Source organism: Dermacentor andersoni, chromosome 1 (assembly GCF_023375885.2).
Source record: "Dermacentor andersoni chromosome 1, qqDerAnde1_hic_scaffold, whole genome shotgun sequence".
In the NCBI taxonomy this organism is placed as follows: Eukaryota; Metazoa; Arthropoda; class Arachnida; order Ixodida; family Ixodidae; genus Dermacentor; species Dermacentor andersoni.
The window spans coordinates 131,829,341-131,852,719 of NC_092814.1; the positions used below are offsets into that span (position 1 = coordinate 131,829,341).

The window sequence follows — 23,379 nt, forward strand, 5'->3', positions numbered from 1 at the left end:
GTTGCAATGTACTGCTAAATGGCCCCCATAGTCATTTTTTACGTTACTGCTGTGCTATTAGATACCGCTGAACTGTGGAAAAACTAATATGGGGCAAACGGGACAGTGTTTCAATGAAATTGCTCGTCAGCACAGCAGTAACCAAAACATTGGCTATGGGAGTCATTTAGCAGTACATTGCAACAAGTGTCCCTGCACTCCCATATCTGAAAAAAAAAATTCGTGGGGAAAGGAAAAGGTAAGAGGGAAAGGGAAAGAATAGAGCCGTATCACATTAGAAAGGAAAGAGATAAATGTGTAAGCGCTCCGGCTCTTGCTTTGTGGGAAAAAGAAATAGCTTTTTGCACGAAAGGTCATGATGTTGCTGATTTTGCAGATGTATATGCGACTGGTGTACGCGTTCCTATGCTGGAAAAGGTACAATTATGGCTGGAGAATTTTAAATAAGCTTCCAGTTGGTAGTCGGCGCTTGTCTGTGGTATCTTTTTCTTCGTGTCCTCGTTTTATTCGCGCTGTTCAACCTCAGTTCTAAATATGACCCAACTAGCCCTCATCAAGATCTTACTGTAGTGAATATTGTACATTAGTCAATTTTGTATTTTGATTTCTTGCGTAAGTAATGTGTGTCTCTTTGAGTAATCAAGCACAAGGAGTACATTAGTGCTACATGGCACCGGCGATTTTAAGAAGTTCTATTAACTAAAAAAAAAACGCACCAGATACAATAGCACAACTAGACGTCCATGAACAAGACTTGCGGAGATGTAGAGGCAAAATAATAACTTCCCTGGACATGTTAAAATTCTCAATATAAGTGAACATGCTGAAGTAAGGATATCGTTTTCAAGAGAAACGGAGTTATTTCTTTTACTTTTCTTGCGAGATTTGAGTGAGCTCCCAAGATTGCTACAAAATTCCTTAGCCCCCTCTGCCATCCTTGATGCAACCGATGCACGCTCAGGCAAAAAATAGTTTGCGGCATAGAGGGACGACGACTTTCCTCCTCTCTCTCTCTCTCTCTCTCTCTCTATCTATATATATATATATATATATATATATATATTTCTATCTCTGTCCTGCTCTCTTAGCCTCCCCCCACCCCCTATAACCGCCGAGGTTGCTTAGTGGCTATGATGTGGGGCTGCTAAGCACTAGGTCGCGGGATCGAAACCCGGCCACGGCGGCCGCATTTCGATGGGGGTGAAAACAGTCGGGTACTTAGATTTAGGTGCCCGTTAAAGAACCCCAGGTGGCCTAAGTTTCCGGAGTCCCTACTAAGACGTTCAGATAGCGGTTTTGGCACGTAAAACCCCATAGTTTTTTTTTTTTTTTTTTTTTGCCTCCCTCCACACTCTCCGCTCATATTTCCAGCGTTATAAGTGGCCCGAGGTCGTTTCGACACCAAGGAATGTAACCGTTCCCTTATCCGCACCAGTCTGGCAAATAAACAAGTATCCGGTTTATGTAGAGCGACGCGGTGACACCTCACAATAGTCCCTCAGAGGCACTTAACGACAATACAAGCACGCGCTATGATAAACGTCAGCTTGTGGTAGAACACGCGGTTTAACAAGCTATGCGTAGCTGTGCAGCGTCACCTGTAACGCTGCATATACAGCATACACATTTTGTACACACATACTGCACGCAGCATCTCGACTGATGTGCGGCAGGTATACTGTGCGTCACGTTCGCCAGAAAGTCATAGCCTGGAGGAAAAACGTTTGCTGGACGAACGGCGGGCATCTGCGCTGTAGCGTAGCAGCTATAATGTATGCTGCCTCCCTGAGCACAAGAACCTATATTCGATTCCTGGTTGAGGCAACCGCATCTTGATGCACGCGGAATGCGTGCATTAAAAGTCCCAGCACCATATCTAGAATCCGTCCCACATTGCTCTATGCGGGAAAGCCTCACAATTTCAGGAAACGCTCGGTTAGGTTTTCTGCGTGGGTGTGATAGGTCCGGCGTTCGTCTAGCTGTGTGTGTCCTTCCAGTGTCGCATCAGTTCGCGCACGGGCAGAATATGCAAACGAGCAATTAGCACAGCTGTCTTATCTAATCGCATGCTCCAGTGGCCGCTCGCGAAGCGGGTAACTCCTAGAAAACGAGCCAAATGAACAAAGTTACATAGTACACATTCACGTTGGCCCACTTAAGAAACTAAAAGAACGTAAGCGGTTAATACGTATATGGCCACTGCACCGGTCGCATATCATTCTCCTGCGTCGATTTCTGTGCTCGCGTCGGTATTTGGAGCGGTGTGCCAAGCATGCGTTATCTGCAAAACTCCACGATGTGTTCGGCATTGCTTGTGCGCCAAGATGTTCAAACACGCGCTTTGTCAACCTCACACAAGCGCATCGATGGAAGCGTGGACAGCCCTTATCTTCGAAGCCTGTGACGTCAGTCGCGATAAGCTTAGGTCAATGGGACAGATACGCATTTCGTTGTTTGATCCTGAAGTTATCTGGCCAAGGTGGTTGATCATACATATCGGAAGAATTTTTGGAGCTATCTGTCAACAGGAAAACCTATGCTTGTATACTCATATCGTACGAGAGAGATAAAAGCGACTGCTGCGAAGTTTTCTCGTGCCTCATGATCACTCCTGGCATGCTGAAGATGTATGTCGCGAATCATTTCTGCAAAAGTCCGTAAGGCGAAGGTGGTTAAAGAGAAAACTGACATCCACCCTCAGGTTTATGGCAATTTTACCTTTCCTAATGTTGTACTGTGCATGCTCGTACACACCCAGAGCGAGAGATCAAAGCGAACATTATGAACAAACTGGACAAGAGTGGTTCGGTTGTTACGCATTTTGTCTCTTTCTGATGCACGGTCAATGTGCAATATTTCACACTTATACCAACACGCCCAGTTGCACCCTCTGCTAAAGGCTGTCAGCAGGCTTCGTTAAAGAGCCACTGACCCCATGATAGCTTTAATTTGAGCAGTGCTGATATTCAAGCAGGGCATTATATGCGCAACATCTTAACCATAAAGAAAGTCTTACGCCCTAAAGCTTCACTAGAGCAACTAGTTTACTAGAGGCACTGTGTTGAAGGAGGGAGGATAACTGTTAACGTGAGTGAAAGACAACTACGGTTTCACGCTTCAGTTTTGGGGAGTTCCCTCTCATCCCGTTGATATTGTTCGAAATAACGTCGTTGATGCTCTTGCCTGCGTAGGACTCTCACTCTCCAAAAGTGATAGACCCGAAAATAATCAAAGCTACGAAGGGCAAACATTCGGGCACACTTTCGATCGCTTTTGGTTTTGTCAGATGAACCCGGCGTGGACCAAGCTTAATTTTCCGAAGGAAGCCTCACTACTGCACTGGATAACAGCAGTGTCTGTCTGTGTTTATTTTATGCTTTGTTCCTTATGTCGTGAGACAGAATACATCGAACGCTTTCCTTGGTCGCGACTAAGCTATTATGCTAGAAGGGACGCTTCTCTTGAAGCTATGCAGCATGGCCGCCCGTCTGCGCGTCTAAACCTTTTTTTTTTACAACGAAGCTGTTAGCCTCTCGGTGGTCGGCATGTTACAGCGAAGCTGTATATGGCTCAGGATCCCGAAATTCTTTCGCGTCCGTCGGCAGAAAACTACCATCATTAATGGATCATACACCCGTAAGCAAGTAAAAAATGCAATGGCTCATAGCCCTGCAAGGCAGAGGCTACAAGCATTCAGCAAAATGAAGCGAACAGTGCTTTCATTCCTTATCGTTATTCATGGTTTTTACGCGCCAAATGCACGTTCTGATTATGAGGCACGCTGAAGCGGGGGACCCCAGAAATTCTGACCACCTGTGTGTGTGTTTCTTTTATACGTGCATCTAAATACCCGGGCGTTCTCGCACTTCACCCCCATCGAAATGCTGCTGCCGGGATTCAATCTCGCGACCTCGAGCTTAGAAGCCCAGCACCATAGCCATTAAGCAACCACGGCGGGTTGCTTACATTGTTCGTAATCACGCAGACATCATCTAGAACAGCATGTCGAAAAGTATCATCATCAATGGCTCATGCCCCCGTAAACAACCAAAAATGCAATGTCTCATGCACCCTTAAGGCAGAGGCTACAACAACTCAGCAAAGTGAAGCTAACAGTGCATATATTCTTTGGAATCACGCGTACAACATACAGAACAGCGTACGTTTCACTACAGACCAAACTCAAAACAAATATCCAAACCACATAATTGATGATAAAGCGGTCGTGATAGCAATGCGAAGCACGTGGCGCTCCCCGCATACGTTCCCCGGTAAATATTACTGTTGCGCAAGCTGCCGCGGTGACGCCATGGCTTCTGACGTGGGTGTGACGTCCCTAGCCTTTCGCAGATAAAACAGCCAGCCTAGCAATTGATTTCAATGTTGTTGCAGCACTTGTACCGGCGGCGGCGTGCTGTCAAAATTACCGTTACCCCTATGCCGTATGGTATGAGGATGTGTCGGAAAAAAATTGCACCGTAGACATCCAAACGCTAACTGAAGAGCAGTAGGAGGCCAAGCTATCACACCCGGACTCGAAGAGACAGCGCAGCCATCGAACGGGCACGGGAGATGGCCATGGCCAGCTGCTACCTGGAATACGGAAGCCGCCCACCAAGGGTGCAGACTGCGCTTGCTCAGAATAAAAGTTTATTCTCTCGCTCTCTCTCATTCCTACGATTACTCTAATATAGCACTACCATTACTCTAAAGCCATAAAGCATTGCATACCCCCTTCAGCAGATGCAGTGGTCGTTTTCAACCGCTTCGCTGGACATTCACTTTCGCAGGCCCGGGATGGCGAGTTTTTTTGTTGTTGTTTTTGTCGTGTCCCTCAGTGAAGAAAAATTAACATCATCAGCAATGTCTAATACCCCCTAAGCAAGCAGAAACGCAGTGACTCATCCCGCTCGTAATGCAGAGGCTACAAGCAGTCAGCAAAGTGAATCAAACAGTGCATACATTCATTGAAATCACCCATACAACACACAGAACAGCATACGTTTGAATAAAGAACAAGCTCAAAGCAAGCATCCGAACCATCAATAAAGCATTGCTTACCCCCCTCAGAAGTTGTAGTGAGAGTGTTGCAACAGCTTCGCTGGACATCCGCTTTGGCAGGGCCGGGAAGGCGAGTCACTTTTTTCCCTAAGGACCCACCGCAACCTGCTACAATGTTCACGTATTCCTTTTGTGTTTCTAAACGACCCTGGCTTTCTGGACGTGTGGTGACATACCCTAGTGGCACTAGGAGATACGGTACGGATTGACGGCCTCGATCGCCAGGCTAACCGTTAGCTACAGCAACCACCACGTACGCAGCATTTCACGCGTCAGGAACCCGAACGTTATGAACCTCGGCACGGTAGAACATGAGCATTTATCCAGCATAACAGTCGATCTAGAGTTACTGACGTGGCATGGCTGCATTACATACGCTACACTTGCTGACCTATTTATCAGCTATTTACTGCTGTCGCAGTAAAACTTCCGTCGATTTGATAGCCCTGTGCTAGTGTAGCGAGCAGTTCTTTTACACACTGCCTGTATGCGAAGCGTGTACCATTGTGAACAAATGAAACGCGACTCAGGCGTAACTCTTTAACTTTATTGACTCAATTACTGCGAACCACAACAATGAACTCTTGACTCGGGAATATGTTAGAGAATCCCGAGTGATCTTACGAAGTACCGTCCGGTACTCCACAAAAAAAAAAGAAGGAGAAAATACATTTGCAAATGTGCAGTGATACTGAAATAACTCCGGGAAACAGATGGACAACGCCAAGGGGCTCCCCTGAAATATGAAAAAGCATAGAGCTTGAATGTAGAAGCAGGTGTGCGCCGTCCGCAACAGCATCCATTGGAAGTAGGACATGCAAGACACGCCCGATTAGCGAGGCTTTCGAAAGGTGGCTTTTACTGAGTTTGTTTTCACTACTGCCGCATTTTTGTGCATTTGCTCCAAGAAGCCGCGAATCTCTCAGGAGGGAAGTGCAGCCAAACGCGAACGCCGGTGGAAGGAAGAGTACGCCAACGTCGCTTGCAGCGTGTCTCAATCAACGTTCTCAATCATCGCTAGGCGTGTCCACGCCTAGCGATGTGGTGCGGTGCATAGAGTGGGCCTAACAGAAATTTGTTGGCGTTTTTTTTAGCGCCGGCTCCCTTGCGCAAAACGGCCGTAGCGTAGTGGCTATAGAACGGTCCACTCGACTCCAGCTGAGATGTTTTTTGTTTCTCGTCACCTCGTGCCGCGGCTGAACCAAAACGTGACGAAGGAGCACGATCGGTCGATATCGTAGCGTATAACTGCCCTTGATTTACTGACTTATTCATGGAGTTTGGCCTCCCAAAGCAAACTTTTACCATCTGGGGTCCTTTAAAGGGCGTCTAACGTTTTTACACGAGCGTTTTTCGCATGTTGCCCCTATCGAGATGCGGTCGCCGCGGCCACGAATCGAACCCGCGGCTTCGTGCTCAGCAGCCACCGCAGCGGTGCAAAGACTGCCTTTCACAGTTTGAAAAAAAAAGCAATTCTGGCAGACTTCCGCGACCTTTCAAAATCACAACCGAAATTCCAGCGCCAGCATAGTTCTCCGATACGAAGAGGCCGCGGAGCACGTCCGTTTTCTCGCCAACTACACCTTTCCACCTCCTGTGCATGCTTTTTTTGCAAAGCTCCTGCACCCACCTTACCTCGCGCTGCGACGAGCCACAGTTATACCGGCATCGTTCAACACGCCACCTCTTAAAATTTGCACTTTTAAATCAACATTTCTGAACATAGATGCTGCCAACGGTTAATCGCGTAGGTGATCTCCCGTGTGCGTCTACGAACTTTCAAGCAGAAATGTTTGGCCATTAGCTTAGAGCAACAATCTAGAACATATCTCGTTGCTTAAGGAGCTCGAAAGAGCTTCGCGAGGTCCCAGCAGAAATTTTCCCTATATGCCGGAAGTTGTACGGCACCGACCAAAGCACGCATTGCCGCAAGAATTATTTTTTTCATGAGGGCTTAGTAATGACGGAAATAGCACTCACAGGCAATACGCATCAAAGCAAGGAAATATTCAGGCAAAGAAAATGGGTGGGAGCTAATACGAAAGGCTTTCTTAAGTCATGAACGACAGCTTGCCGTTATCTTTGGATAAAAAAGTATATAATCGTTGCTTTCTAATACTAACATATGGGGCTGAAACTTAGAAGATAACAAAGCAGCTTGAGAGAAACTAAAGACTGCGCAACGAGTAATGGAGTGGAAAATGGTTTGGGTGATCTTAAAAGGCAGAAAGAATGCAGAATGCGAAACCTTTGCTTGTACCTGTTCAACAAATCTTGCCTACTACGGAAGCAGTGTCGTGGCCTGTCTGCGATGTATCACACATACACTAGCTAAGCCAGTTATCAGTTCATTACAGCTTTCGCAGCAGTATGGGTAGCCGTCAGCACCCTGCAGTGACAGACTAGCTGCTTTACACATTTTATTTCTTGAAGAAAAACATGATGAACGGCACGCAAGCAACACCCAAGGATAATCACAGGTGCAGTCATGCTGCCTGGTATTCGTGGGACGCTATCTATCCTCTTCATCAGCGAATTCAACTAACCAAGCAGCTACGTCATCTTTTACTTTCAACCGAGTCGAATCAGCGCAACGCCAGAAACCCGGGCCAGTCTTGCCTTCAAAACTAGGATTTTTAGCATTGGACGAATGTGCCACTCCTCAACATAAAGTCGTAAAGGCGTCAAGAGTATTTTAATAAATAAGTAAATAAAGAAAGAAACTTTATTGTGAACCGAAAAGAAAGAGTTTTGTGAACAATGTCGCAGGCACTTTTGTCCTCGTGACTCAAGCGAGCTTGTGACGCTTTAGTAAAGAAAGTGGCAGTTTCGCCCGAAAGACGAAGCATCGATTGCGATAGCAAATCAGTAGGCAGCTATACGAAGTACGGATAGTAGTTTTATCGGCCGTGTAAACTCGTAAACATTCGCTTGCTAGGCTAAGAAACATGGTGCCACGCGCGCACAGGCAAGCATAAACACGTCCCTCGATGAGCGCGGACGCTTTCCTGTCATACCGCTGGCGTGAGGAAGAGCGGCAGCAGCAGCGAGTGAATTGACCTTCGTGCTGCTTCACGCTTCAAGGCGAACTAAACGACGAGAATACAGCGTACAGGAAGCTATGAGTCACCGCCACCCTTAGACGGCGCGCTTCCTGCCCGCTTTCCGCCCTTGCGCGCGCGAGATTGAGCCGCCATCATCGACTCACCCTTGCACGCTTTCACTCGCACACAGAGCATATACGGCGCGCGGCGACGATGTTATCGCCCTTGTACTTTATGCGGAACATCACGGTGACGCCGACGGCCGGAATGCCATTGAGTGTCCATATAATTGCTGCCACAATAAAATATAGAAGATGCCGTTTGCAAGCCTCACAGGAACGTACGTCTTGATAACTGTGTGTGCGCGACTGAGGCGGGAAATGCGACCGCCAGCAGCCAAAGAGACAGTCAATTCGGCAGTTTTGGCGTCGGTTTGCTTTAGCGATTGTAGCATAGATGATAGCAATCAACCCCTTGCTTCGAGTGTTTTGCTTGCGCCTGGGCAACCTATTCACGGTTTTTATGCGCAATAACGCGTTTGCCCTATTCTAATGTAATCCTCGTGAAATGCTACGTACGTTGCTGCGTGCTTATCGGCGCATGCGGTCATCAGGGATATATTCTCGTTGCTCTCAGTGACCATTACAAGATTGTAGAGATTGCAGACTGAATGAGGAACGCACGAGTGCATTAACTCGCTCCTGCTCTTCCCGACCTATCGGAGAAAGTTCGCAGCTGCGCAAGTTACCGTTGATAACACACTCAGACATAAGTTGCAAGCGGAGCGCGCGCATTTTCCTCTTATCTCAGCGGACGCGCTCAGCCTTATGACATTATAAGCAGAAAAATGTAGCAGCCTTGGCACGACTGCTAACGCTGGCGTACGGCAAGGTGTACAACAGACAGTCTTTGTCAATGGGAACGCTCAGGCGAGCTTACCACCGCCCAAACCTAGCAAGTTGGTTCAAATGAAGTTCACAAGTTATGCAGAGAGCTCGTCCTGTAAAAATAGGCGAATAATAAGAAGGAGCGTCTTTTCATTCGTACTCAAAAAAATCCCTTGTTTGAACCCCTTAACGGCCTATTTGGAGTTTACAGCTGGATGCGTAAAAGAACGATTCTCACACAGATGCTTAGAGATCGGCGTCGTTCATCTAGAAGCCTTCTGTTATGTTCTGTTATACAGAAATTGCAGTGGCGAGGTTGAGGTAAACAGTACCTCGGCTACTCCATTTCTCTATGTTACGCAGCAAGAAATAACGGAATAAATGATAATGCTAGAATAACTAAATTAGCATAAAACGAAATTAAATATATAAATATAACATCGCAATGGAGACTTCACTGACGTCTGTCTATGTGGCTTCCCGAATAATATATACATTTTGTAGTCCTTATGTGTTGGTGCCAGAGTCATGGCTAGGCGCCTTGCTGCTAGAGTACTAGTCGCCTTCAGCCATGTCTAGCCATGGTAAATGAAGCTAGTATATTGGCTAGCTGAAATTGTGCTGCTGTACAGAATATGCTCGCGTGTAAACACTTCCAGTCACCTACATATACATGAAATAGCATGAAATCGCTCAAAACGTAATCAATAAGACATCCAGACAAGAAAATAGCCGCGTGCAGTTTGGTAGTTTGTGTCACACGTTCACAAAACACGCTCTCACATGTAAATCGCAGGTGCATAAGAAAGCACTGAAGTAACCACGACGTGAATAAAAAAAAAAGCGCGAGAAGTTGCGGCAGAAATCATCGAAGGTGATTGTCAAAGTCAGCGATAGCTTTCAAGTGTAATCTGCTGCTTATCCGCATGCTATCCGTGGATTACGAAACCTTACGGACACATCAGCAGACGAACGAAGTGGCAATCCCACTGCGAACCACAATACCGAATGACCCCACGACACAGTGAATTTTGTTGTAATCACCGCACCCCAGTTGAAACTCCGCAGCGACCCCCACTATCCTGGCTGCGACATCGTTGCAATGACTAGGGGCCGCGCTCGATGCGGAGGTGTGTGTTTCGGGTGGGGCGCTATTGCGTTAATATATTTAAGGCTACAAATCCCTTGTGTCACCTTGGCACATTCATGTTGAGGGATTGGCCAAGAGCGGCCACATGCCAACATCACATACGCAGCGTCGAAGTTGTCTGTTGGGGCACAACCAGTGATAAATGCCCTGCGGCCCACATTTTCTGCTGACCCGCCGTGGTTGCTTAGTGGCTATCGTCAGTGGATGGACAATGGGTCTAGTTTTGGTATGGGCAAAAAAGCGTCGCCATTACCCTGGTAGCCAAAGGAAAATTCAATATCTTTTGCATATGTGGCTCTGTCTTTTCATACTACATATAATAAAGTGAAGGGATGCTATTATGTGTAGAAATAAAATGTGCTTTTGCCTATTTTCTTTTTCGGCATCTTATATCTTTGTTTGGTCGCCTCATTTGTTGCGCCAACGGGCGGCGCTTTCGCTCTTGTCGCTTCAACCTATGGTGCTGGGCTGCTGAGCACGAAGTCGCGGGGTCGAATCCCGGCCACAGCGACTACATTTTGACGGGCTCTAAATGCGAAAACGCCCGTGTACTTAGATTTTGGTGCACGTTAAAGAACCCCAGGTGGTCCAAATTATTCTGGAGTCCCCCACTACGTCGGCGTGCCCCATAATCAAGTCGTGGTTTTGGCATGTAACACCCCAGAATTTAATTTCTTTTTTTTTTTTTCAGGTTGTCTGCTCGGCAAGACAGCAGCCAGCAGACACCTGGTAGGCCAACCTAGTAGACAACTTGGTTCGTCGCGTACGTGCCGCTGTTTATTGTGCGAGATTGTCCAACCATCCAAACTGAACGAAGCCTGAGGGCAGCATGTGTTCCTTTCTCTCTAAGAGCTTTAGATTAGCTCAAGCGTGAGATCAGTACCATTAGCTGTCATCAGTATTGGCGATTAGCGTGTCCTTATCACGCTACGCTTTTACCTGTCGTATACGCAACGACGGGATTGTTCGTTGAAATTATGACGCTGTTCGCCGACTACGTCAGCAAATCGACTGCAATCACCGACTACGTCAGCAAATCAGCGGCAGCAGGGGTGTAGCCAGGAGGGGGTGGGCTTATGGGGCTCCAGCCCCCCCCCCCCCCCCCTCCAGGAATTATTTCATGCTGCCATGCACCGCCGAGCAAAACAACCCCCAGCGCCGGAAATCATTTTGGATTTTGTCTAGAATGTCTTTTTCACACTCGAAAAGGCATTTCGGCGCGAACAATGCGAACTCGGGCTGTCATGGCAGCGCCCATGCACCTGGAGTCACATAACGCAAGGAGCCCCATCCGAGCACAAAGCTTCAAGGGAATTTTGATGGCGAGCTAAAGCCCCTCGATAATCTGGAAGTAGCGACACTCTCATCCAAACGGCACTTTCCTAGTAAGACGCTTTACTTTGTGGACCTGATCTAGTATTGCATGTGACACATCCGTCTGCGTTTGGATTTTTTTTTTTATGGCCTATGCGTGCAGGTGCACCGCAAGTATTATATTCAGTGTGCTTTCTTATAATGAATTAGTCGCGAGTGCATCGTCCGTCCATGTGTTTTTCTTAGCAATTTGAAAGTAGCTATGTAGCTCAGTGTGAAACTGAATAGGACGGTTCTGCAATTTAGTGCGAGCAAGCGTGCGCGATCATGCGAACACCCCCTGCACATTGCCTGTGTCCGTGAGAAAACCAAATAAGAATCGTCACCCACTCATATGCGTTCGTAGCAGCCCAATTCAAAGCACATTCAAGAACTGAAAAATAATGCAGAATCTCCACTAGAGTTGTCCAAGTATCCGTAAGCATACCACCAAATTTCAGTTGGCACACCCCCAGTTTTCAACTTGGTTTATCCCCATGTTTAACTTGTGCAACTCACAAATATAAGTTGGCCCACCCCCGAATTTCATTTGCCCGACCTCCAAATTTCAAGTTGGCCCACCCCTACTATAAGATTCCCCATGCATTTTCTAAGGAGCCCGATCTATCTCTATGGTTATTCTCTTTTTATTTATTGTCATAGCTCAAGATCACCCAATATCAACGTACTTCGCAACCGACGCCCTCAGGGCGCATGTTCGGCACGCGGCCTGACTACCTTCTCACCATCTTGCCGCTCTACCCGCAGAAAGCCCACGCGCAACTTTCAGTCGTATAATTGTCGCCAATCGTACCTCATTGCCATCGAACTACGTGCCTGCAGCAAGACCATCCTCACCTTTATGGTGCCTACACAGACCTGAAATACGTCTCACCATCCCAGGAATCATAAAGAAAGCCAACATGTCGTCGTTTGCCCTGAAGCAAGCCGCATATGAACTTTTACATGAGGTGCACAGTGGCCGCGTACACGTTTACATCGATGGCTCAGTCAGATCTGCAAGTTCAGCTGTCGCTGTGGTGATACCAACAAGATCAGTCAAAATACAGCTAAAAACGTCACATGTAACATCAACGACAGCTGCTGAACTGGTAGCCCTGCGTGCGGCTCTTCATTTCGTTCAGGAGGAACCACCCCATGCATGGTCAGTCTTCTGTGATTCCAAGGCAGCCCTACAGAGTGTACTCTCATCACTGCGCAATGGATCACATGATCAGCTCGTCGCATAGATCAGAGAAGTCCACCATCGCATAGTTGACGAAGGACACGATATAATATATCAGTGGTTGCCTAGTAACTGTGGAATGCATGGCAATGATCGAGCAGACGCAGCTGCCCGATCTGCCCATGACGGCGTCAACTGCGTTGTCATTCCCCTTTCGAGAGCCGACGCATCGAAAAAACTTTCCGCACTTGCGCGTGACCTGACATTAGCTCAGTGGACTTCATCTGTGTTCACAAGTGCACGCCTTCATACCCTGGACCCTAATTTACAGCTCCATATTCCGCCCGAGCTTCCACGACGTGACATCTCCCTTCTAGACCGTCTATTGCTTGGAGAAGCATTTTCAAATGCGTATTAGATGCCTTAAAGAGGACGATGCCATGCGCCTGGTACGCGCGTTCGTCGTGTCGCGGGTTACCTACTCCGCACCGTATCTCCAGTTGACGAAGGCAAATAGGGACACCCTAAACACGATGCTTCGTAAGGCAACGAAACAAGCACTGGGCATGCCCATATACTCGTCCACTCAAAAACTGCTAGACATGGGCGCCCACAACACGGTGGAGGAGCTCATCGAAGCCCAACTCTCTAATCAGAGAATCCGACTCAGTCACACGGAACACGGACGAGCCGTCCTACGCAAAATAGGATGGAAGATCGAGCCAGTACCCATAAAGACGGCCCTTCCGGAAGACTGGAAAACAATCATTCAGACAAAACCCCTTCCCCGGAACATGACGCCGGGCAAGGACGACGAGAGGCGCACCGCGCGAGCTAAAGCTTTAGCCCGGAAGCTGGAAGAGAACCCCAGGGTCCTCTACGCGGACGCCTCACTCCGAAAACACAGTGACCGTGCAGCGGTGGTGGTTACATCAAAAGACAAGCTGATCGTCAGCGCGTCCCTGAAGACAACAGAGCCCGCAGTTGCCGAAGAAGCGGCCGTGGCCCTCGCACTCGCACAGCCGAGCGTGGACACCGTAGTAACCGACTCAAAGACAGCCTACAGAAGCTTCCGCAGGGGGGTAATCTCCTCCGCGGCCCGAGCCATTCTAGCCAAGCACAAGCCTCCGGGAAGAGCCATAGAGCTCGTGTGGGTCCCGGCTCACTCGCAGGTAGCAGGCAACACCATCGCCGACTACCATGCCCGAGAAATGTCAATCCGGGCCGAGCACGAGCCGGAAGAGCTACCGCACCCGGTTACCAGCTTTCGGGACATTACCCGGATGTACCGAGAGGAAAGGTGCAGACTACCAAAACCGCACCCCATACTCACCAGGCAACAACAGACGATCCTGCGTCGAGCGCAGGCGGGATCGCTTGCGCATCCCGTACTCATGAACCGCATGTACCCTGCGGAATACGATATCCGCTGTCCTTTTTGCAGAAGAGAAAAGGGCACCCTGCCGCACGTCTTGGCAGAGTGCACAGAACTTAAGACCCCCCCTCCTCCCCTTCCCACCAACACCCCCAATCCCCAACCCCTTGAGCGATGGGAGACCTTGTTATCCAGCCCCGCCCTACCGATTCAGCTCGCACTGACGGACAGCGGCCAGGAGCTGCTGGAAACATATGGGTCCCGTAACTAGGGAACCACCCCGTCTGGTGCCTGCGTGCACCACCGATTTATTTCGGGCCCAGCGAATGTTGCTTCATCATCATCATTCAAATGCGTACTCTTTTCTTATGGGAATGGCCAACAGCCCACTTTGTGACTTCTGAGGGTGCAATGAAACAATCGCGCACCTTCTTTGTCAGTGCTCTCGTTTCAACCCGCAAAGAGCAGTCCTCTCAGCCACCCTAGACAAACAAACTGAACAGGCGCCCAATGACAGAAAAAAAGATCGATCCTTGGAAACTGGCCTACGCGAACATCAGCGCGATCCGCTATGAAGGCGCTGCTGCGGTACTTAAAGGACACTGAACTTTCTGACAAATTGTGACTACACTGTATGACGTAGGATTGTACGGTGACACTGCGTAACACTAGAAACGCCTTTGCGGGCTGCGTGACAGTGCCCACAGAAACAGTTTATGTGTACGTGTGTGTGTGTAGGTTTTGTATCCTTCTCTCTCTCACCTATCGCATCCCCTTGCCCCTCACCCAGTACAGGGTAACCAACCGGAGATAATCTCTGGTTAACCTCCCTGTCTTTCCTTTGCCTTTCTCTCTCTCTCTCTCGCTTTCTCTCTTGTCACCAAGCTACTATCCCTCGACCTCGGTAACGTGTATCGCGTTTTCTTTTCGTTGCAGTTCTTAACGCGTCTGATGACATGAGCTTTATGGCGCGTTCATCGGTAACTCGATAAAACTACCAAGATGCCTTTCCTACGTTGAGGAATTACAGGAATGGAACTAAACTGCCCGACCATTCCCGAAGTGGGAATGGGCTAGGTTTTTTTCATTCCGAGGAATTGAAAGGAATGGAATTGTGGCAAGTTCTAATTCCAGGGAATGGGATGGGGGCGCCCATTCCGCAACACTGATTCCCACCCCACTCTTCCCATTTGTAATCACTAGTGACTCAAACGTTTCAGTTCCTAGTTATCATAATTGAATCACCCTTTAAGGAATCTCTCATTTGGTACCCATAATGTTCAGGTTTGAATATATTCAATAACATTGAAGTGAACATAATTACTAATTATTACCAGTATTTTCACCCTGTCTCCTGTATAATAAGAAAAAGATAGCTTTCTAATGACACTCGTTCATAGAAGTGCTCAAGAGGAAATGAAGACTTGCACTGGCCTACTAAACTAGTGATCACTAGTGGCTCAATCCTCTCGCCTCCATGGTATCGTATTTGAATTACCACTTTTATGACTTTTCATTTGATATCTATGACGCTGTGCTGTTTGAAAGTATGAGCACATCGAACTGAACTTATTATTAGTGATCACCAATGACTCCGCATCATCAATTAGAAATGGTAACAAAAGATACTCATTTAGACTGCATTATTGACACCAATGACGAGATGCACGAGCAATAGCTAATAGTGATATTGAACAAAGTGATTCGTGGTCCCTAGTGACTCAATACTACCATCTTCTAGTTATAATTCAATCAATGTTTATGTCCCTTTTTCATTTAATATCCATGACGCTGTACTCTACAACACACGAGAACATCCAAGCGGGAGCATCACTAGGGATCACTCATAAATGGGCGCTATAAGTTAGCAATAATAACACAAAAAATACTCGTGTAATCACATTTTGATTGATACCAATGATGTCGTGCATGAATGAAGGCAACCATTGTCATACGAAGTAATTTATGCTCACTAGTGAGTCAACATTACCGTCCCCTAGTTATTATAAATGAATCATCGTTTGTATTACTTTTCATTTGATATCCATGACGCTGAGTTATATGAAAGTGCGAGAGCTAACATGGAACTGAGTTTATCACTAGTGATCACTAATGACCTGTAGTAATCAGTCAGCAGCAGTAACAAAAGAAATGACTTTTTAATGAATATCACTGCGACTCTCACGAAAGAAAGCTACCATTGTACCAGCAAAATAAATAATTCATTACTACTCTTGACGTGGCGGGGCACGCACGCCGTATCACTTTTATCACATATGTTTTGCTTTATTACACAAGCTTTGTTTATTCCATATGAATGCATAATTCTGAATGCAAATAGTTTTGAAGGTGAATAGCTTTATGAGCCTCTCACTCGCAGTTTCGTGGTGGTTGGTGGTGTATGTGACGCTTACGAATTTTTTATCGTTTACTTATATATAGTTTTATCATGCCCCTCCTGTGCGGCTTCGCTTTCGGGACATCGTTTCCACACCAGAAGTTTTTCTTTAACCTCCTTGGACCAGAGTTGACGCGGATTAAGTAATGTAAAGGAAACGGACGCTAATGTTAAGTGGAGACACTGGAGCACCTAAATCAATGCAGATACCTCCGCTCTTTATTAATTTGGAGGCTCCTATGACGCCGCGGCTTCTCTTACAGATGACTGGCAGAAATGTAAGGCAGTTCTGGGAGTGCAACGCTTTGGCGTTGCCCATTTTTATGCAGCCTCCATTTTCAGCATTTTGAAAACGAAATCAGGGGGCGGCAGCGCTGGCTGTAGAAGTCGCATAGATATAACGCTCAACAAGCGTGCCAACTGCCGCTCACTGCTTACGTTAAGAGTATTAGTTTGTAAGTTGGGCCTCCGCAGCAGCTCTGCGTACGCAGGAAACCTGCGGAGGCAACAATGCGCGTGCGCTGTACGCGGGAGCACGCACGGTCTCTGGCGTGCGCCCGCAGCTTTCCAAAAGCTGCGTATCGTCCACCGCGGGCTCTGCGGGCTTTGCGGGATGTTCTCGCGTGTTCTCGCGGGTTGTCGAGAGCGCATTCTTTCAATATGGCTCTTGCCGAAGATATGGCTCCGGCTTCTGGTTTGACTTCGTGGCGGCTGATATTGGCTACACAGTTTCAGGAGCTGGCACATGCCGGCGCTGAGTAGCACACTACCGGCTCCTGTGTGTGTAAGTCAGCAATCCCCTGCTCAACTTTTGCGTCCGGCAAACTATTGCCGTTTTGTGCGCGCGCTTCGCTACCCGCGCACGACCTCGCTCGCTACACTCTTAGGCAAAGTTACACCCTTAGGCTTGCCCCTTCTGCCACACAACAATAATCGTTATCTGCCTTGATGCGTTTCCTTTCTTTAACGCTGCGAGCCCGGTACTTTCCAGTAACGAACGGCACGCGCGTTATCAGCATAGAACAGTTTACACCCTTTGCAGTGCCGCTTCTGATAACGCGCCTGCCGTTCGTTACTGGAAAGTTCCGGGCTCGCAGCGTTAAAGAAAGGAAATGTATCAAGGCAGATAACGATTATTGTTGTGTGGCAGAAGGGGCAAGCCAAAGGGTGTAACTTTGCCTAAGAGTGTACGTATGTGGGTGGTTGCGGAAGCCCGACTAAACCTGTCTATTAACGCGTAGCGTTAAAGGGGCCCTCACCTGGCCAGATAGCAAAATTTGGTTGTTACTAGCCCTCTTCGGAGCGTTCTACCGGATGATCTTTTTTTAATTGGTTCATTAATAGCCGAGATAGAAATACTTCAGTGCAGCGAACCCATGATTCCAGGAGGCGAGCGCCACTGCCAAAGGAGACTCTCTACACTTTCTTTTTAATTATTATTGCGATAAAGACTTGCCCTTAAGGCATAATTCTTGGTGCGTATATGTGTATTATATGTGTGCTGTGAGGCCTGTGTTGTGTAGGAATTGAAGCAGTGTTTTGTGGAATCAGTTGTCATGTATCCAGCGGTCATAGCTGGTTGTCACACTGTAGCGGAGACCGGCTTGCAGTAGGAGACGCGAGCGTTCCGATTTGAAACCAGTGCATGTCCATATTAGGTGGTATGTATCTGCTTCCATCACAGGAACGGAGCAGTATGGACACGTAGCACCCAGTGGTAAATGCGACTAGTTCCACCTTCAGATAACAGCCGGTGTAAGGGCCACCCCTGCCCGAAGCCTCCTAAGCACAACTTCCTCCGCCCTAGTAAGGTCAAGGGGGAGGGAGCAGACACACGGTGGGATAAGAGCCCGTGTGTCCTACCGGAGAAAATTTTTACTGGCTTGGAGCGAGTTAAGGGGTTGAGGTGGGAGGAGAATAGGCGGAAGATCAGGATTAGGAGGGCAGTCTGCCTGCTGGTCAGCAGCAATGTTGTGAGGGTTTGCTGAATGGCCTTGAATCCAGTGTACCTTGACGCAAGTAGCTGTTTTACTATCCATAGTGTGTATTGTCTCGGAGATTTTCATCGCCTTATCAACCTTCTTGAGTTCCTGAATAGCCGCTAAAGAATCAGTGAATATATCTAGTTGCTTGATGGTAGGCAGCTTAGATGTCGCATCTTGCACAGCGTCGTGGATGGCTTGAAGTTCCATTACTAGAGCGCTGGCTTCCGTAGATAAATAGCGCTGGTGGCCGCTGATGAAATTATGCGTAGTACTCAGGAATGATGTCCTTCCTCCGTCTGGGAGAATGGCAGCATCGGTATAGACGTTGCAGGTGGTAGCGCATGATGCATCGACGATATTGTGTTCGTCAATAGTACCTGTTGTATCGCTGCGTCGTAACTTCGTTGGCTTATTAGTTGTGATGCTGGTGAATTCCCAGGGAGGCATTGGATAGGGCTGATTGTCAATCCGAGAGCCGCGTTGAAAATGAGCATGCAACGCAGCGACAGCCGGAATAAGTTGCTTTTTTATTTCACGTGCTTTTTCACGTTGCGAAATTAGCTCAGCAATTGTGTTGAGCTGGGCATGTTCCTGTAAGGTTGGTATCGGAATGATGCGGGGCAGTGCTGTGATTGTGCGCATAGCATCGCGATTAATCGTCTCCAACTGTGCCAGCTGTGCCAAAGTCAGCCGTTCAAATTGTGTCTGATATAAAATTCGTGGCTGCAAGACTGCACGCACCAACCGTCGAGCTACGTCAGTACGAGCTCCAGCTGTTTTTGCTGCAATGCGACGAATAAGGTGAAGTGTTTTTGTCGAACTCTGTCTGGTTTTACGGAGCCAGTGTGCACCACTGCCGGAGTGGTGAATATCGAGACCCAGTATGCGGACCTCAGAAGCCTCAGGGATTGTCACTGCGCCGAGTCTAAATGTAAAGGGGTGCTGCGTGATTCCTGTGCGTCCTTTCTTGTTGGCCACCACAACATAGCTTGATTTTTGGGCGGAAATGTCCAACCCTGCTTTCCGAGCGTAGTTGTTCAGAACATCAAGGGCTTCTTGAAGTTGTTGAGTTTGTCTAGATATATATTCATGCACGGACCACAAAGTAACGTCATCCGCATAGATTAAGAACCTCACGTCTGGAATCCGATGTAGTTGCCAGGCTAGAGGTATTAGAGCAACGTTGAAGAGAAGAGGAGCCAAAACCGAACCTTGTGGGACTCCTCTGTTCGATGTGAAGTATCTTTCTTGCCTTCCATCTACTCTAATCGCAAATGTGCGATTCTGAAGGAATGAGTAGATGAATCTTATCACCCGCGGTGGAAGTCCCAGGTCGATGAGGTTGGCTATAATGATTGCATGGTCTATATTGTCATAAGCTTTGGTTATGTCTGTTGCTACTACCGTGCGCACAGCCTGACTGTGTGGTGAAACCTGTAAAACATCGTCTGATAAAATAGAAAGTCCGTCTTCAGTTCCCAAGTAAGAACCGAATCCAATTTGAGCAGGATGATATTTATCGTGGCGTTCAAGCCACCAGGAAACACGTGTGGCCAGCATCTTTTCAGCGAGCTTGCAGACAGTTGAGGTTAGTGAAATTGGGCGTAAAGACTGCAGGCTATTTGGAGACTTTCCTGGTTTCGGAATCGCGACAACAATTGAATGCTTCCAATCAGGTGGAACGTTTCCAGTCTCCCATACTTTATTAATAGCCTGAAGAAGTGCGTCGAGAGCTGCTCCTTCCATGTTCTTGAAAACCTCATAAGGAATATCATTGGGACCAGGTGTTGTTCGTTGCTTCGAAGTTTCAATCGCCGCTATTAGTTCGGCCATGCTGAAAGGACTGGATATTTCGGATTTGGAAGTTGTGTCAGACTCATCAATTTCGGGGCAGTTTATAGGTGACGCTTGATCGTATTTCGGGAAAAACGCTCTAGCAGCGTGTTCTGCAAATTGATGGGGCGAACTCTGCATCGCTAACCTAACGCTCGCTGCAGAGTCAGGTTGCTTATGACCGCGTGCCATTGACCGGAACGTACGCCAAAGTGCTCTGTTTCCAATGCCCGATCCAAGATTCTCGCACCACTCATACCATCGTCGTCGAGAAAGTTGCTTTTCGCGCCGACGCGCCTTCGCTGCTATATGGTTAGCACGTGCACGGCTACCTGGTGCATGGGAATTCCTCGACGCATACCCACTTACCCACTCCACTCTCCACTTACCCCGTCTATCCTCCGCAAGCGATTTTTTTTTTTTTTACAGCGAAGCTGTTAAGGGCAAGTTCTCCCAGGATCGTGTCCGTGTGTACACACAAAACTCTCCATACGTGGGCCGATCCCCAAGATAGTGCAATGCCGGGCCGACCCGCGGTGGAGGTGAAGCAGCCGTGAAGCACTCCCCAGTCCCCATACGTGGCCCGATCCCGAAGATAGTGCAATACCAGGCCAACTCGCGGTGGAGGTGAAGCAGACGTTAAGCACTACCCATACGTGGGCCGATCCCGAAGATAGTGCAATAGCGGGTCGACCCGCGGTGGCCGTGAAGCAGGCGTTAAGCATTACCCATACGTGGGCCGATCGCGGAGATAGTGCAATACCTGGCCGACCCGCGGAGGAGGTGAAGCAAGCGTGAAGCACTACCCATACGTGGACCGATCCCGAAGACAGTGCAATACCGGGACGACTCGCGGCGGAGGTGAAGCAGGCGTTAAGCACTACCCATACGTGGACTGATCCCGAAGATAGTGCAATGCCGGGCCGACCCGCGGTGGAGGAGCAGTTCGCCATTAAAGAGCCCAGCTTAAGGATACACATTACGCATTAAGGATACACAGCTTCACTGGTCATCCTCCTTTACAGAGTGGAAGGGCACCGAGTTTCTTTCTTTTTTTCGCTCTTTCGTTGCGCGGTGCACTTCCGCTGACGGTCGCACGCGCGAGCTGTTGCGTATTGTCTCGTTTCGCGCAGCGCATGATTGTGAGCGCTCTGCACGAGAGCACCTCACTAGCGGTATAAGCCAGTGCTACACGAACACTGAGGCAGACACAAGCGGATCACAGAGCATGATCGTGCGCTGGAACACGGTAGAAAAGGACATAGTTTCGCTCTGAGCGCGCGCAACTGCACGACGTGGGAACAAGTAGACTAAACGGAAGTACATCTCTCTCTTGCTGCGGTGCGAAGTAAAATAAAAACACGCAGACATTCGGTTTGTGTGTTTTATTATTTTTCCAAACTTAAATTCTTCTATTGAAGCAACAGATTACAGACATAACAGATGTTGTCTTGAGTAATTCTCGAAGTGCCACCGGTCACTCTGAGCCACGTCAGAGCATATACATGTACGTAGGCGCACTTGCTGATGTGGTACGTCATACACCCGTCTTGGAGCACGGCGCCCGCGAGGAGAAGGGCAAGCGGCGTTTAGTTTGAAATTTCAGCTCTTTCCGTGGCGCGCAGCGATGTAATTTTTAGCAGACACGATCGTGAGCGCGCATTGCATGCACTGCGTTTGTCAGCTCAAAATGGCCAGACATGATGAGGGCCCCTTTAAGGGCTTCATGTCGCAGAAAATCTGGTGTCGGCGTCCGGCGCCGACCATCCTGTGAGCGAAAATTTCCTTATATATTTAGGTATATACATATGCCACGCCTAGCTATTCTTGCCACGCCTCCATCACTAAAGTTGCTCACGCCTTGTCTTACATTCTCGGCAAAATTATTCCTCGGAATTTTGAGAATGATAGCTCACAAACAAATGTCATGATACAAAACACCGACAGCGCATGCCGTTTATGGTAAATCTTCTCAGGCTGAAATATTAACAGTGTCAAACGATAACCGAAACCTGAAAATGATGTAAATATTTTGACGCTGCTGTGCACTATCTCCGAGATCGGCCCACGCAAAGGCCTCGGTTCTACCAGAAAGCTCGCCTCCGTGCATAGCGTTCACCGCCAGCGTCTCTCGGTCAACCGTCAGCTTCAGTTGCCGGGAGTCGTGAGAAGCAGTCAGCGATCTTTTAATGCTATCGCGTTCCACTCTTAAAGGTGAAGCTTAAGGGCCCTCCAAATTCTTTAATGCGTTTCATAAACTCGAAAAGTAGATTCGCCCTTGCATGTAACTCGGAAATCAGTGAATTTATTCCTATTCATCAGGTTTACGAAAAGGCAAGGAGCTGTTGTTTTGGTAGTAGAGCTTCTACAGAGACTTTGACAAAGGTGAAAAATGCCACAGACATGTAAATCTGGTCCAAATCACTGTTAAACGCTTGCGGATGTGTGGCGCTGTTTAGTGTCTTTAGAAATTATTTACTACTGCGGATAGGTAGCTCCCAGCAAAAGAAAATATTGTGTCGGATAACTTGACATAAACCAAACAAAGCACAATGACGATGCGTAGGAAAATCATCTTGCTTGTACCTATGAAATTTTAGCTGAGCTGCTCTAGGCTGTTTTGCATCCTTACTGTTTCTGACGTTAACAGAGGCGTCTCTTAAAGTCCTGGAAATAGGGCTAAGTACATGTGGATGAACGGCGTGTCATAGCTGATCGAATGACTATTTATTTGGATTTCACGTAGCCTAGACACTCAGGCCATCAGCTCAGGTGAAATTAGCTACACCAGTTCAACTGTATATTTTGTAATTTCCAATCCATACAGCTTGTATTCTAACGGTTTAGTATGCACTGTATAGGAAAAAAATGAAGACTCGAAGCTTTCCACTCAGGCTGGTTAAACATTTTAGCCCCGGTGCGACATGGTAAGCGACATTAGCCGTATGAAGTATCTGATCATGCTGTGGGATTTCCCAGTATGTGAGACGGCTAAAAAGAACAGGCACCAGGAGAAACAATTGCTTGACTTGTATTGACACGCGTAAAATATTGATCGTTCTCGTTGATTGATTTTAACGATCTGAATCTTAACAGGGGCAATGGGG

At 47.8% G+C, this 23,379-nt stretch overlaps 1 protein-coding gene across 1 annotated transcript in view; it reads left to right on the forward strand.

Annotated features, from left to right (window-relative positions):
- Positions 1-23,379, forward strand: part of LOC126545881 (uncharacterized) — an 84,744-nt gene that overhangs the window by 41,516 nt on the left and 19,849 nt on the right. The window lies entirely within an intron of this gene.